Source organism: Eurosta solidaginis, chromosome 5 (genome assembly GCF_040869045.1).
Source record: "Eurosta solidaginis isolate ZX-2024a chromosome 5, ASM4086904v1, whole genome shotgun sequence".
Classification (NCBI taxonomy): Eukaryota; Metazoa; Arthropoda; class Insecta; order Diptera; family Tephritidae; genus Eurosta; species Eurosta solidaginis.
Window position 1 is genome coordinate 157022140 of NC_090323.1, and position 16140 is coordinate 157038279.

Sequence of the window (16140 nt, forward strand, 5' to 3'; positions counted from 1 at the left end):
AGCAGTGATCCTTAGTTCCATAGGTGGACGCCGTTTCGAGATATCGCCATAAAGGTGGACCAGGGGTGTCTCTAGTTGTACGATATGGGAATCAAATGAAAGGTGTTACTGAGCATTTTAAGAGGGAGTGGGCATTAGGTCTATAGGTGCACGCCTTTTCGAAATGTCGCCATTAGGGTGGGCCAGGGGTGACTCTGGAATGTGTTTGTATGATATGGGTATCAAATGAAAGATGGTAATGAGTATTTTAAAAGGGAGTAATCCTTAGTTCTATAGGTGGACGCCTTTTTGAGATATCGCCATAAAGGTGGACCAATGGTGACTCTAGAATGTTTGTACGATATGGGTATCAAACGAAAGGTGCTACTGAGCATTTTAAGAGGAAGTGGGCATGAGGTCTATAGGTGGACGCCTTTTCGAGGTATCGTCATTAGGGTGGGCCAGGGGTGACTCTAGAATGTGTTTGTACGATATGGGTATCAAACGAAAGGTGTTACTGATCATTTTAAGATGGAGTGGGCATTAGGTCTATAGGTGGACGCCTTTTCGAGATATCGCCATTAGGGTGAGCCAGGGGTGACTCTAGAATGTTTGTACGATATGGGTATCAAACGAAAGGTGTTACTGAGCATTTTAAGAGGGAGTGGGCATTAGGTCTATAGGTGGACGCCTTTTCGAGATATCGCCATTAGGGTGGGAAAGGGGTGACTCTAGAATGTTTTTGTACGATATGGGTATCAAATGAAAGGTGGTAATGAGTATTTTAAAAGGGAGTAATCCTTAGTTCTATAGGTGGACGCCTTTTCGAGATATCGCCATAAACGTGGACCAAGGGTGACTCTAGAATGTTTGTACGATATGGATATCAAACGAAAGGTGTTACTGAGCATTTTAAGAGGGAGTGGGCATTAGGTCTATAGGTGGACGCCTTTTCGAGATATCGCCATTAGGGTGGGCCAGGGGTGACTCTAGAATGTTTGTACGATATGGGTATCAAACGAAAGGTGTTACTGAGCATTTTAAGAGGGAGTGGGCATTAGGTCTATAGGTGGACGCCTTTTCGAGATATCGCCATTAGGGTGGGCCAGGGTGACTCTAGAATGTGTTTGTACGATATGGGTATCAAATGAAAGGTGTTAATGAGTATTTTAAAAGGGAGTACTCCTTAGTTCTATAGGTGGACGCCTTTTCGAGATATCGCCATAAAGGTGGACCAAGGGTGACTCTACAATGTTTGTACGATATGGGTATCAAACGAAAGGTGTTACTGAGCATTTTAAGAGGGAGTGGGCATTAGGTCTATATGTGGAAGCCTTTTCGAGATATCGCCATTAGGGTGGGCCAGGGGTGACTGTAGAATGTTTGTACGATATGGGTATCAAACGAAAGGTGTTACTGAGCATTTTAAGAGGGAGTGGGCATTAGGTCTATAGGTGGACGCCTTTTCGAGATATCGCCATTAGGGTGGGCCAGGGGTGACTCTAGAATGTTTGTACGATATGGGTATCAAACGAAAGGTGTTACTGAGCATTTTAAGAGGGAGTGGACATTAGGTATATAGGTGGTCGCCTTTTCGAGATATCGCCATTAGGGTGGGCCAGGGGTGACTCTAGAATGTTTGTACGATATGGGTATCAAACGAAAGGTATTACTGAGCATTTTAAGAGGGAGTGGGCATTAGGTCTATAGGTGGACGCCTTTTCGAGATATCGCCATTAGGGTGGGCCAGGGTGATTCTAGAATGTGTTTGTACGATATGGATATCAAATTAAAAGTATTAATGAGGGTTTTAAAAGCGAGTGGCCCTTAGATGTATATGTGAAGGCGTTCTCGCGATATCGACCAAAATGTGGACCAGGTGATCCAGAAAATCATCTGTAGGGTACTGCTAATTTATTTATATATGCAATACCACTAACAGTATTCCTGCCAAGATTCCAAGGGCTGTTGATTTCGCCTTGTAGAACTTTTTCATTTTCTTCTACTTAATATGGTAGGTGTCACACCCATTTTACAAAGTTTTTTCCAAAGTTATATTTTGCGTCAATAAACCAATCCAGTTACCATGTTTCATCCCTTTTTTCGTAGTTGGTATAGAATTATGGCATTTTTTTCATTTTTCGTAATTTTCGATATCGATAAAGTGGGCGTGGTTATGGTCGGATTTCGGCCATTTTTTATACCAAGATAAAGTGAGTTCAGATAAGTACGTGGGCTAAGTTTAGTAAAGATATATCGGTTTTTGCTCAAGTTATTGTGTTAACGGCCGAGCGGAAGGACAGACGGTGGACTGTGTATAAAAACTGGGCGTGGCTTCGACCGATTTCGCCCATTTTCACAGAGAACAGTTACCGTCACAGAATCTATGCTCGTACCAAATTTGAGAAGGATTGGTAAATTTTTGTTCGACTTATGGCATTAAAAGTATTCTAGACAAACTAAATGAAAATGGGCGGAGCCACGCCCATTTTGAAATTTTCTTTTATTTTTGGATTTTGTTGCATCATATCATTACTGGAGTTGAATTTTGACTTAATTTACTTATATACAGTAAAGATATTAACTTTTATGTTAAAATTTGAATTTAAAAAAAATTTTTTTTAAAAAGTGGGCGTGTTCTTTATCCAATTTTGCAAATTTTTATTTAGCACATATACAGTAATAGTAGTAACGTTCCTGCCAAATTTCATCATGATATCTTCAACGACTGCCAAATTACAGCTTGCAAAACTTTTAAATTACCTTCTTGTAAAAGTGGGCGGTGCCACGCCCATTGTCCAAAATCTTACTAGTTTTCTATTCTGCGTCATAACTTCAACCCATCTACCAAGTTTCATCGCTTTAACCGCCTTTGGCAATGAATTATCGCATTTTTTCGGTTTTTCGAAATTTTCGATATCGAAAAAGTGGGCGTGGTTATAGTCCGATATCGTTCATTTTAAATAGCGATCTGAGATGAGTGCTCAGGAACCTACATACCAAATTTCATCAAGATACCTCAAAATTTACTCAAGTTATCGTGTTAACGGACGGACGGACGGACGGACGGACGGACGGACGGACGGACGGACGGACGGACATGGCTCAATCAAATTTTTTTTCGATCCTGATTATTTTGATATATGGAAGTCTATATCTATCTCGATTCCTTTATATATGTACAACCAACCGTTATCCAATCAAACTTAATATACTCTGTGAGCTCTGCTCAACTGAGTATAAAAACCACCCTCCGTTCTGAAAGAACGCACAGCACATACACATAAATATACACAAGCATCAATTTTGACAATAACTGCTCATTTACCTACGAACTGTAAGTACAAGACAAACGACAACAACAGATCAGAATGAAAATTGACACTGATGATGGCACAATTTCCAAATTTGAAAAGGGATGACAGAAAATCTTTCCAATATACATCATTTATCCACCCTGTCGGAAAATTAACAAAACAAACGGGAGAAGTCATGCATGATCAAGCCATGATTAACGTCCCAGAATTTTAACAGGCATTTTCAAAGCCACTGCAGACAAAAAATCTAATTGCACAAACTAGGTATGTAGTCCAAAACCTCTATTTTTCTGCGACAGCGAGAATGGGACAGCAGAAAACATCATTCCCTAATGCTTGGATCGGTAAAATTAGAGATTAAGCACATATACTCTCGAGGTGCTGTGAAGAGAATGACTGCAAAATAGATCTATAAGTCATAGTGCATAGCTTCACAACAATCTATCTATCTAATAATGTTGAGAACTGGGTAAATATGCTCGTCACTTTGTTGGCATATGCGCAATAGAATATACCTCCGATGCGATTTGTGTCGTGGCACCTCTGCTATGGTAGACTACAACACTATCTCTTTACCATTTTGGTAGATGAGTTAAGTATTAATGGATTTAAAGGAGTATTTCTCAAAAAGTAGAAACTTCTGTTTTCTCATGCAGATCTCAATACAGTTGATAAAACGAATTCGTGCCCCAAAGCCGTGCCGTCTTTCAATTGTCCATTGAAAAGTGTTTGAGCCGTCATAACAAAACTACTTGGCAAAATAAAATAGTTTAACACATTTAAAAAAAGTCTCCTTTTCAATATTCACTATGTAGTAAAAAATTCGAAAATAAAACTGTTCAAGCACACATTCACATACTCGTTTAATTCATTCGTACTAATGAAGCGCTTTTCATGCGCATATTCATAAGTATCTATGTACGTAACGTACGAATGACTACAATGTTTCTCTTATTTGCTTGCAGTTAAAAAGAAATCTCACATATTTTTATTCTGCCTTAATTTAACTTTTCACTTACTGCTTAAACCCTCAGCCTTCTAGTTGACTTACTTGCATATGCATATATATATGCATATGTGCTTATTCTACAAGGACGACATGTACTTTGTTTTTTTGAATTCCATTTTCATTTACATCTTTCCATTGCTTATGCTCTAATTAGTGCTGCAAATCGTCTGACTGACTGACTGAGTGCCCGACTAATGACGTCCCTTGGTAACTGCTTCAGATTTGCTGATTTTGCAGCATTTGCCTCAAACGTTTTGAGATTTGCTTGATGAGTGCACATTCAAGTTCAACAAGTTGGCATGCATGGACTGCATTTTGTAATTGTTGTGTGCGTCCTCTAGTCTCAGCAATGAAGAGAATATAAACTTGCATGTTCTAAAGTAGTTTAGATATTTATATGTATATAGTTACATATAATGCCTCATATATATTTATACTCAGTTGAACAGAGCTCACAGAGTATATTAAGTTTGATTGGATAACGGTTGGTTGTACATATATAAAGGAATCGAGATGGATATAGACTTCCATATATCAAAATAATCAGGATCGAAAAAAAATTTGACTGAGCCATGTCCGTCCGTCCGTCCGTCCGTCCGTTAACACGATAACTTGAGTAAATTTTGAGGTATCTTGATGAAATTTGGTATGTAGGTTCCTGAGCATTCATCTCAGATCGCTGTTTAAAATTAACGATATCGGACTATAACCACGCCCACTTTTTCGATATCGAAAATTTCGAAAAACCGAAAAAGTGCGATAATTCATTACAAAAGACAGATAAAGCGACGAAACTTGGTAGATGAGTTGAACTTATGACGCAGAATAGAAAATTAGTAAAGTTTTGGACAATGGGCGTGGCACCGCCCACTTTTAAAAGAAGGTAATTTAAAATTTTTGCAAGCTGTAATTTGACAGTCGTTGAAGATATCATGATGAAATTTGGCAAGAACGTTACTCCTATTACTATATGTACGGTTAATAAAAATTAGCAAAATCGGAGAAGGACCACGCCCACTTTTAACAAAAAATTTTTTAAAGTAAAATTTTAATAAAAAATTTAATATCTTTACAGTATATATGTAAATTATGTCGACATTCAACTCCAGTAATGATGTGGTGCAACAAAATACAAAAATAAAAGAAAATTTCAAAATGGGCGTGGCTCCGCCCTTTTTCATTTAATTTGTCTAGGATACTTTTAACGCCATAAGTCGAACAAAAATTAACCAATAATTTTGAAATTTGGTAGGGGCATAGATTTTATGACGTTAACTGTTTTCTGTGAAAATGGGCGGAATCGGTTGATGCCACGCCCAGTTTTTATACACAGTCGTCCGTCTGCCTTCCGCACGGCCGCTAACACGTTAACTTGAGCAAAAATCGACATATCTTTAATGAACTTAGTTCACGTGCTTACTTGAACTCACTTTATCTTGGTATGAAAAATGAACGAAATCCGACTATGACCACGCCCACTTTTTCAATATCGAAAATTACGAAAAATTATGAAAAAGTTCTGCAGGGCGAAATAAAAAACCCTTGAAATCTTGGCAGGTATTACATATATAAATAAATTAGCGGTGTCCAACAGATAATGTTCTGGGTCACCCTGGTCCACATTTTGGTCGATATCTGGAAAACGCCTTCACATATACAACTACCACCACTCCCTTTTAAAACTCTCATTAGTGCCTTTAATTTGATACCCATATCGTACAAACTCATTCTAGAGTCACCCTGGTCCACCTTTATGGCGATATCACGAAAAGGCGTCCACCTATAGAACTAAGCCTCACGCCCTTTTAAAATACTCATTAACACCTTTCTTTTGATACCCATATTGTACAAACAAATTCTAGGGTCACCCCTGCTCCACCTTTATGGCGATATCTCGAAACGGCGTCCACCTATGGAACTAAGTATTACTCCCTTTTAAAAAACTCATTAACACCTTTCTTTTGATACCCATATTGTACAAACAAATTCTAGGGTCACCCCTGCTCCACCTTTATGGCGATATCTCGAAACGGCGTCCACCTATGGAACTAAGGATTACTCCCTTTTAAAATACTCATTAGCACCTTTCTTTTGATACCCATATTGTACAAACAAATTCTAGGGCACCCCTGGTCCACCTTTATGGCGATATTTCGAAAATGCGACCACCTATACAACAACCGCCACTCCCTTTTAAAACCCTCATTAATACCTTTCGTTTGATGCCCATATTGTACAAACATATTCTAGGGTCACCCCTGGTCCACCTTTATGGAGATATCTCGAAACGGCGTCCACCTATGGAACTAAGGATTACTCCCTTTTAAAATACTCATTAACACCTTTCATTTGATACCCATATCGTACAAACGCATTCTAGAGTCACCCCTGGTCCACCTTTATGGCGATATCTCGAAAAGGCGACCACCTATACAACAACCACCACTCCCTTTTAAAACCCTCATTAATACCTTTAATTTGATACCCATATCGTACAAACACATTCTAGAGTCACCCCTGGTCCACTTTTATGGCGATATTTCAAAACGGCATCCACCTATAGAACTAAGGCCCACTCCCTTTTAAAATACTCATTAACACCATTCGTTTGATGCCCATATTGTACACACACATTCCAGGGTTTCCCTCGGTTCATTTTCCTACATGGTTATTTTCCCTTATGTTGTCACCATAGCTCTCAACTGAGTATGTAATGTTCGGTTACACCCGAACTTAACCTTCCTTACTTGTTAGACTCAGTTGAGCAGAGCTCACAGAGTATATTAACTTTGATTGGATAACGGTTGGTTGTACAGGTATAAAGGAATCGAGATAGATATAGACTTCCATATATCAAAATCATCAGTATCGAAAAAAATTCGATTGAGCCATGTCCGTCCGTCCGTCCGTCCGTCCGTCCGTCTGTCCCTTAACAAGATAACTTGAGTAAATTTTGAGGTTTCTTGATGAAATTTGGTATGTTCCTGGGCACTAATCTCAGATCGCTGTTTAAAATGAACGATATCGGACAATAACCACGCCCACTTTTTCGATATCGAAAATTTCGAAAAATCGAAAAAGTGCGATAATACCTTACCAAATACGGATAAAGCGATGAAACTTGGTAGGTGAGTTGAACTTATGACGCAGAATAGAAAACTAGTAAAATTTTGGACAATGGGCGTGGCACCGCCCATTTTTAAAAGAAGGTAGTTTTGGAGTTTTGCAAGCTGTAATTTGGCAGTCGTTGAAGATATCATGATGAAATTTGGCAGGAACGTTACACTTATTACTACATGCCTGCTTAATAAAAATTAGCAAAATCGGAGAACGACCACGCCCACTTTTTAAAAAAAAATTTTTTTTAATTCAAATTTTAAAAGAAAAGTTAATATACTGTAAAGATGTATATAAGTAAATTAAGTCAACATTCAACTCCAGTAATGATATGGTGCAACAAAATACAAAAATAGAAGAAAATTTCAAAATGGGCGTGGCTCCGCCCTTTTTCATTTAATTTGTCTAGGATACTTTTAATGCCATAAGTCGAACAAAAATTTACCAATCCTTGTGAAATTCGGTAGAGGCTTAGATTCTTGGACGATAACTGTTTTCTGTGAAAAAGGGCGAAATCAGTTGAAGCCACGCCCAGTTTTTATACACAGTCCACCGTCTGCCCTTCCGCTCGGCCGTTAACACGATAACTTGAGCAAAAATCGATATATCTTTACTAAACTCAGTTGACGTACTTATCTGAACTCACTTTGTATTGGTGTAAAAAATGGCCGAAATCCGACTATGACCACGCCCACTTTTTCGATATCGAAAATTACGAAAAATGAAAAAAATGCCATAATTATATACCAAATACGAAAAAAGGGATGAAACATGGTAATTGTATTGGTCTATTGACGCAAAATATAACTTAGGAAAAAAACTTGGTAAAATGGGTGTGACACCTACCAAATTAAGTAGAAGAAAATGAAAAAGCTTTGCAGGGCGAAATCAAAAGCCCTTGGAATCTTGGAAGGAATACTGTTCGTGGTATTACATATATAAATAAATTAGCGGTACCCGACAGATGATGTTCTGGATCACCCTGGTCCACATTTTGGTCGATATCTCGAAAACTCCTTCACATATACAACTAAGGGCCACTCCCTTTTAAAACCCGCATTAATAACTTTAATTTGATACCCATATCGCACAAACACATTCTAGAGTCACCCTGGTCCACCTTTATGGCGATATCTCGAAAAGGCGTCCACATATAGAACTAAGGCCCACTCCTTTTTAAAATACTCATTAACACCTTTCATTTGATACCCGTATCGTACAAACAAATTCTAGAGTCGCCCCTGGTCCACCTTTATGGCGATATTTCGAAAAGGCGTCCACCTTAAGAACTAAGGCCCACGCCCTTTTAAAATACTCATTAACACCTTTCATTTGATACCCATATCGTACAAACAAATTCTAGAGTTACCCCTGGTCCACGTTTATGGCGATATCTCGAAAAGGCATCCACCTATAGAACTAAGGCCCACGCTCTTTTAAAATACTCATTAACACCTTTCATTAGATACCCATATAGTACAAACAAATTCTAGAGTCACCCCTGGTCCACGTTTATGGCGATATCTCGAAAGGCATCCACCTATAGAACTAAGGCCCACGCCCTTTTAAAATACTCATTAACACCTTTCATTAGATACCCATATAGTACAAACAAATTCTAGGGTCACCCCTGGTCCACGTTTATGGCGATATCTCGAAAAGGCATCCACCTATAGAACTAAGGCCCACGCCCTTTTAAAATACTCATTAACATCTTTCATTAGATACCCATATAGTACAAACAAATTCTAGAGTCACCCCTGGTCCACGTTTATGGCGATATCTCGAAAAGGCGTCCACATATAGAACTAAGGCCCACTCCTTTTTAAAATACTCATTAACACCTTTCATTTGATACCCGTCTCGTACAAACAAATGCTAGAGTCACCCCTGGTACACCTTTATGGCGATATTTCGAAAAGGCGTCCACCTATAGAACTAAGGCCCACGCCCTTTTAAAATACTCATTAACACCTTTCATTTGATACCCATATCGTACAAACAAATTCTAGAGTCACCCCTGGTCCACGTTTATGGCGATATCTCGAAAAGGCATCCACCTATAGAACTAAGGCCCACGCCCTTTTAAAATACTCATTAACACCTTTCATTAGATACCCATATAGTACAAACAAATTCTAGAGTCACCCCTGGTCCACGTTTATGGCGATATCTCGAAAAGGCATCCACCTATAGAACTAAGGCCCACGCCCTTTTAAAATACTCATTAACACCTTTCATTAGATACCCATATAGTACAAACAAATTCTAGGGTCACCCCTGGTCCACGTTTATGGCGATATCTCGAAAAGGCATCCACCTATAGAACTAAGGCCCACGCCCTTTTAAAATACTCATTAACACCTTTCATTAGATACCCATATAGTACAAACAAATTCTAGAGTCACCCCTTGGTCCACGTTTATGGCGATATCTCGAAAAGGCGTCCACATATAGAACTAAGGCCCACTCCTTTTTAAAATACTCATTAACACCTTTCATTTGATACCCGTCTCGTACAAACAAATGCTAGAGTCACCCCTGGTCCACCTTTATGGCGATATTTCGAAAAGGCGTCCACCTATAGAACTAAGGCGCACGCCCTTTTAAAATACTCATTAACACCTTTCGTTTGATACCCATATCGTACAAACAAATTCTAGAGTCACCCCTGGTCCACCTTTATGGCGATATCTCGAAAAGGCACCCACCTATAGAACTAAGGCCCACGCCCTTTTAAAATACTCATTAACACCTTTCATTTGATACCCATATTATACAAACGCATTCTAGAGTCACCCCTGGTCCACTTTTATAACGATATTCCGAAAAGGCTTGCACCTATAGAACTAAGGCCCACTCCCTTTTAAAACACTTATTAACACCTTTCGTTTGATACCCATATTGTACAAACGCATTCTAGAGCCAACCCTGGTCCACTTTTATAACCATATTCCGAAAAGGCGTCCACCTATAGAACTAAGGCCCACTCCGTTTTAAAACACTTATTAACACCTTTCCTTTGATACCCATATAGTACAAACAAATTCTAGAGTCACCCCTGTTCCACCTTTATGGCGATATCTCGAAAAGGCGTCCACATATAGAACTAAGGTCCATGCCCTCTTAAAATACTCATTAACACCTTTCATTTGATAGTCATATCGTACAAACAAATTCTAGAGCTACCCCTGATCCATCTTTATGGCGATATCTCGAAACGGCGTCCATCTATAGAACTTAGGCCCACGCCCTTTTAAAATACTCATTAATACCTTTCATTTGATACCCATATCGTACAAAATAAATTCTAGAGTCACCCCTGGCCCACCTTTATGTCGATATCTCGAAACGGCGTCCATCTATAGAACTTAGGCCCACGCCCTTTGAAAATACTCATTAATACCTTTCATTTGATACCCATATCGTACAAAATAAATTCTAGAGTCACCCCTGGTCCACCTTTATGGCGATATCTCGAAAAGGCTTCCACCTATAGAACTTAGGCCCACTCCCTTTTAAAATTATAATTAACATATTTCATTTGATACCCATATCGTACAAACAAATTCTAGAGTCAGGCCTGGTCCACCTTTATGGCGATATCCCTAAATGGCGTCCATCTATAGAACTATGGTCCACTTCCTCTTAAAATACTCTTTAATACCTTCCATTTGATACACATGTAATACAAACACATGCCAGGGTTACCCTAGGTTCTTTTTACAATATGGTGATTTTCCCTTACTTTGTCTCCACAGCTCTCAACTGAGTATGTAATGTTCGGTTACACCCGAACTTAGCCTTCCTTACTTGTTTTTTATTAACATTGTTTTAAATATCTGTGACCCGGCATATTAAAAGGTGGCGTATGACTCTAAAAAGAAATTGCGATAAACAGCTGTTCACAGCTGTTTTTTACGAGAAACAGCTGTTAACAGCTTTTTTTTTTTAGTCATAAGCCACCTTTTCATAGGCCGGACCACATCTACTTTCGAATATACATACAGTGAATATCTGTTTTAACGAACAATGACCATATAGTGGGATTCAAAGAGTTGATGAGCGCAACACAAAAATCTATAGCTTTAGAGCTTCCGCAACCCAATTGTCAACCTCACCTACGCGAGGGGAATCCTGATACAAGTATGAATGTGTCATACACATATTTAGCAGGCAAGGCTCTGGCGACCCCAACTTCCTCATGGGAACTAGGGGGTGGGGGCGGTATGGCCTAGAAGGATTACTTAGTGTGGTCATCTTAATCGTTCCCGAGATGGTCGGGCTACTAAACTAATGGTGCTTGTTATCGATAAGTACCAGATCTATTCCCGGCAAGGAACATCAACAACGATCACACTGCCCAAAACCTTGGGGGAGTGTCTTTGTCGTTAATAAAACAACAGCAACGACCACCATAGTGAAAACCCACAGTCATTGTGAAAAAAATTTGGTACTAGGGATATGAGAAAACTTCATTAATGATGACCTTGATAAGGTAAAAGGGCTTATGTATCAAATTGTAGTCACTGAGAAGATTCTAACGTGAAGCAAATCAACAGGACCGTCCTATTTTTCTCGCAGACCCAGTAGGCATGTGTGGATTGCCGGATATACACACTAGTTATACCAAGATGTATCGGGAGGTTAGCTGTCTATGAATGGATAGCCAGCCATGAATGAGCTCCTTCTACGGCCGTACTAAGTCGCTTTTATTAGTGCCTTGCTTTTCTGTGGTGTACCAACAATTTTCAGGTTACTCGTGGTACTTACATATGAAGTAGGGGTCAGTATTGAAGGTTCTACTCGCCATAGCAGCGCCGTCATACCCTTTTAAGTAACTAAGTGGTGCTACGGTGAGCGCTTAGAGCACACGTTCTTCCAAAAACTTCAAGCAATCATCACTGCATATATTCATTACTACCATATTCCGACCAATTCTCATAGCTTTCAAGATATATTCATAAGGGTTTCACCTTTCTACAGCACAAAGAGTTTATCTGAAGGGAAGAATGAAACATTTATTCTCCCTGGGTTTTCTGAGGTGGAAAGCGCTTTCAACGATAAGGCTTTTTAAGCTAACGCAATGAGAAAGCTATTTTGAAGTTTGTTCAGAACGATACTTAAGAAAATCGCGAATTAATATCGAAACGATCCCCAAAACACTTTCAAAGCTATCCTTTAATAGGCCAAACTAATCTAAAAATAGTTTTCCTATAGTCTAAAAATTATCCTAACAACAATCTCAAAATAATACAAAGATTATCCTTGAAATGATTTTGAAGTGGTCCCGTAGTAGCCCCTAAATGATTTTATATCTAAATAACTAATTGTTCCATATACTATCAGGAAATGATCCCAAATAGTCACAGAAACATTATCGAAATATTACCTAAAATTTCCGGGATATTGAATCTATTCCGGAATTTACCCCACTGCCCACTTTTTCAAAAAATGCTTAGATAACAAATAAATATTATTCGCCTCGCTGAAGACAAGATCAGTAAAAAAATGGGTTGTATGACTTTTTTCAATCCCGATATTCTAGCTGATCTGCGAAAGGCAAAAGTTAGTCAACAGATATTTAAAAGTACACCACAAAGTGGGGTGCTTCGTTTCTGTTGTGGCTCATCACTTTCATGATATGCTTACAAAGCCCAATACACGTGGTGCGAACACCATGTGAAGATGTAGAAAAACCAAACTTGTGGGCTCAGGATCAGTGGTAATACCAAATATTTGAGACTAACTATCGATTGAACCTGTTACCAATCGGCATGCTGGGAGTCTGAGTGTTGAAAGGTTTATCAGCCAGGTGAAAGAGTGAACTAAATCTACTTCTGGCTGGCACAAATAGTTTCGAAATAGATTGTAGTCTCCAAAAAATTAACTTTAATTAATTTTAATACTATCCCCCCAAGTAACAATGATTGGAAGAGTTGCGCGATCGCATTTGACAACAGATTACAAATGGGCAAATATGGCTCCTTGACTTGAAACTGTGGAGGAAGGACATATTCTACTATAATTTTTTCACCTGCACTGGACTCTGTGGAAAAACATGGGCACTATCTTTCAAAGCGGTATACTGCACATTTAATTTCACTTAACATATATGCTTCCTTAGTTTGGTGGCCAAATACCACGCAGAGAACACCAATAACAGTAAAAAAAACTGTATCGATTAGTTTGTATTGACATTGCGGGTGCTATAGGACTGTGAAATTTCTGAGCCGAACGGCCCCAGGCTAAGAATCTCACGGAATTCTAATATGTTCATTGTAAAACATCATGACCGTGTTTCCTCTTTCATTCATATTTATGTATGTATAACTATATATTCACGTTTTGGCAATACATATTTTTACTTATCCATATATAGGACTGCTAGTCGTCTAATTCGAACAAGCTAACAGAAGCGTGTACTACGCAGAAGGACGTCACCGTTATACCACACACCCGGACTTGGCATGGCGTAGCCCAGGGTTATTTTTTATTAGCGCGGCCAAAGGCCGCCTATGCAGAAATTTGGTATGGATTATTAGCCTTTTTTGGTCGCAGCGATTTTAAACCTAATTTGAATTTATTTCACACATAAAATGGGGATTTTTTGTTGGGGATTATGATTTTGGGGATTTTGATTTTGGGGATTTTGATTTTGGGGATTTTGATTTGGGGATTTTGTTTTGGGGATAACGTGGTATACCCATAGCAACATTCAATGGCCAAGAGCGCTTCCGTGAACTGGAAAAGGTACGCACTAGGGGAACTATAAGTAACTGGGAACTAGAGCAATTCAGATTAACTGCCCAAGTCAAAGACAGGCCAAATTGCTTATACTCTCAGTAACGAGAGTATTATCCAAACTCATTATTCTAAGCAGAGAGGAACTCGAAATTGTACAACGCGATACACTGTAATCTACGATATCACTTAAGTAAGTTGAATCTATCTGATATACAAATATGTCGCTTTCGTGGGCTAAAGGACGAAACGCCCATTCTCTACGTATGCATCGCTCTGGCAAGGCCGGGTCTGTTCCATCTTGGTTGTGTGAATCTTAATCACCTCGCGATATGGAGTAAAGAGCCTGAAAATCTACACTGAAAGCCTCCACATACAGTAATTGACAGAAAGGTCAAGCACAAGAGATCTAAATAAAGCTCGTGGTGCATCGAGGTCTAGTAATAATAATATTAATAAGAAATCAATAAAGCTAGGGGAAGTACAGCTTAACATATTCCATGTAAATGTTCTTCTTTAGCTAGGAAATATTTCAGATGCTTCGATTACCCCTTTTTGGAAAATTTTGGAAGACTATTTTTGATTTGATAGATAAATATGGTTAGTTTTAGCGTATAGCAGACCTAACTTTCAGTAGGCTTATACAAAGCTTATAGCATCTGATATGACCCTCTAGCTAATTGGGGCACCTCGGTCGCAGCCAATATACCTCCCTTTCGTCGCTTATGAGCATATCCATGAAAATGAGAGCAAATGAATTACAGTCACGCTTGATAAACGGTTATACTTTTGAAATTGTATTGTGTTCTTGCGTGCTTTTTGAACATAAAAGTATGAAATTATTTATAAATATGTAACGATATGTATTCGTTATAAAGGTGTATTTGAGAATTACATCTTTCGGTGCATAATTGTTTAACATTGCTGCAATATATTTTGACGAATATTAGCAACACTAAGGGATACTATCTAAGCCAACACTAGGCAGTGACTTGTATGCACATCAATAAATCAATCATACATATGCCCATACAAGCAGCGGAGAGCAACGCACAAACACATGTATATATCTGAGATACTCCCAAAAGTAGGAAATAATTTTTGCAAGCATCACTCACATATACACGCGCATATGAGAAGCTATAAATGTAGTTGTAGCTGATAACTAACTAGTAAATTCTAGAAATAGAAGCGCCTAGAAATATGGCAACGAGGAAATCGAAGATTATAAAAGAGCGCAATCTGAGCAATCAGCAATTAGTTTAATTTAAGCTTTAATTAAACTTTAATAAAGACCATTTTTGCATTATTCAATATTGGAGTTATTTACTCAACAGTTTAGTGATTCCTAGGTGCTAGTCATCATAATCCACACTAATCTAGGGCGTTGATCAGACAATTAAATAAAAGCGTTGGGCGCGTGAAATTTCTAAAAATGTGAGGCGTCGCATAACCTGATTAAGGTTCAATTGGTCTTACATATGACTATCAATAGAAATTTGACGCGTCCAACGCTTTTATTTAATTGTCTGATCAACGCCCTAGATTGATGAGGATTATGATGACTAGTGCCTAGGCCCTACCTAATTATTTTCTAGCTTTTAATATTATTACTACTTCATGTAAGTATTGTTTTCAATAAAACCGTTTAACTAAGAAATTTGTTTTTAATTATTTTATTTTCAAGTTTTTATTTAATTGCCTATTATTTCTCATTCTACTTAGTTCATTTAGTGACTCATTATTACAAGGATTCTTTCTTGATAATTTGTTACAATTTAAGTCCTCAATACATAATCCTTCCAAAGACTTTACTCGACTCTACGCCACGTATGCTTGTCTTTCCTCGAACTCCAAAATATTTTGATGTCACTTCTACCGGACTGTATGTAATATTTGTTCCAAATATTAGCGAAATCGCACCACAAAATATGAGCCAAATCGGACCACGAATACGATTTTTTTTTAATATCT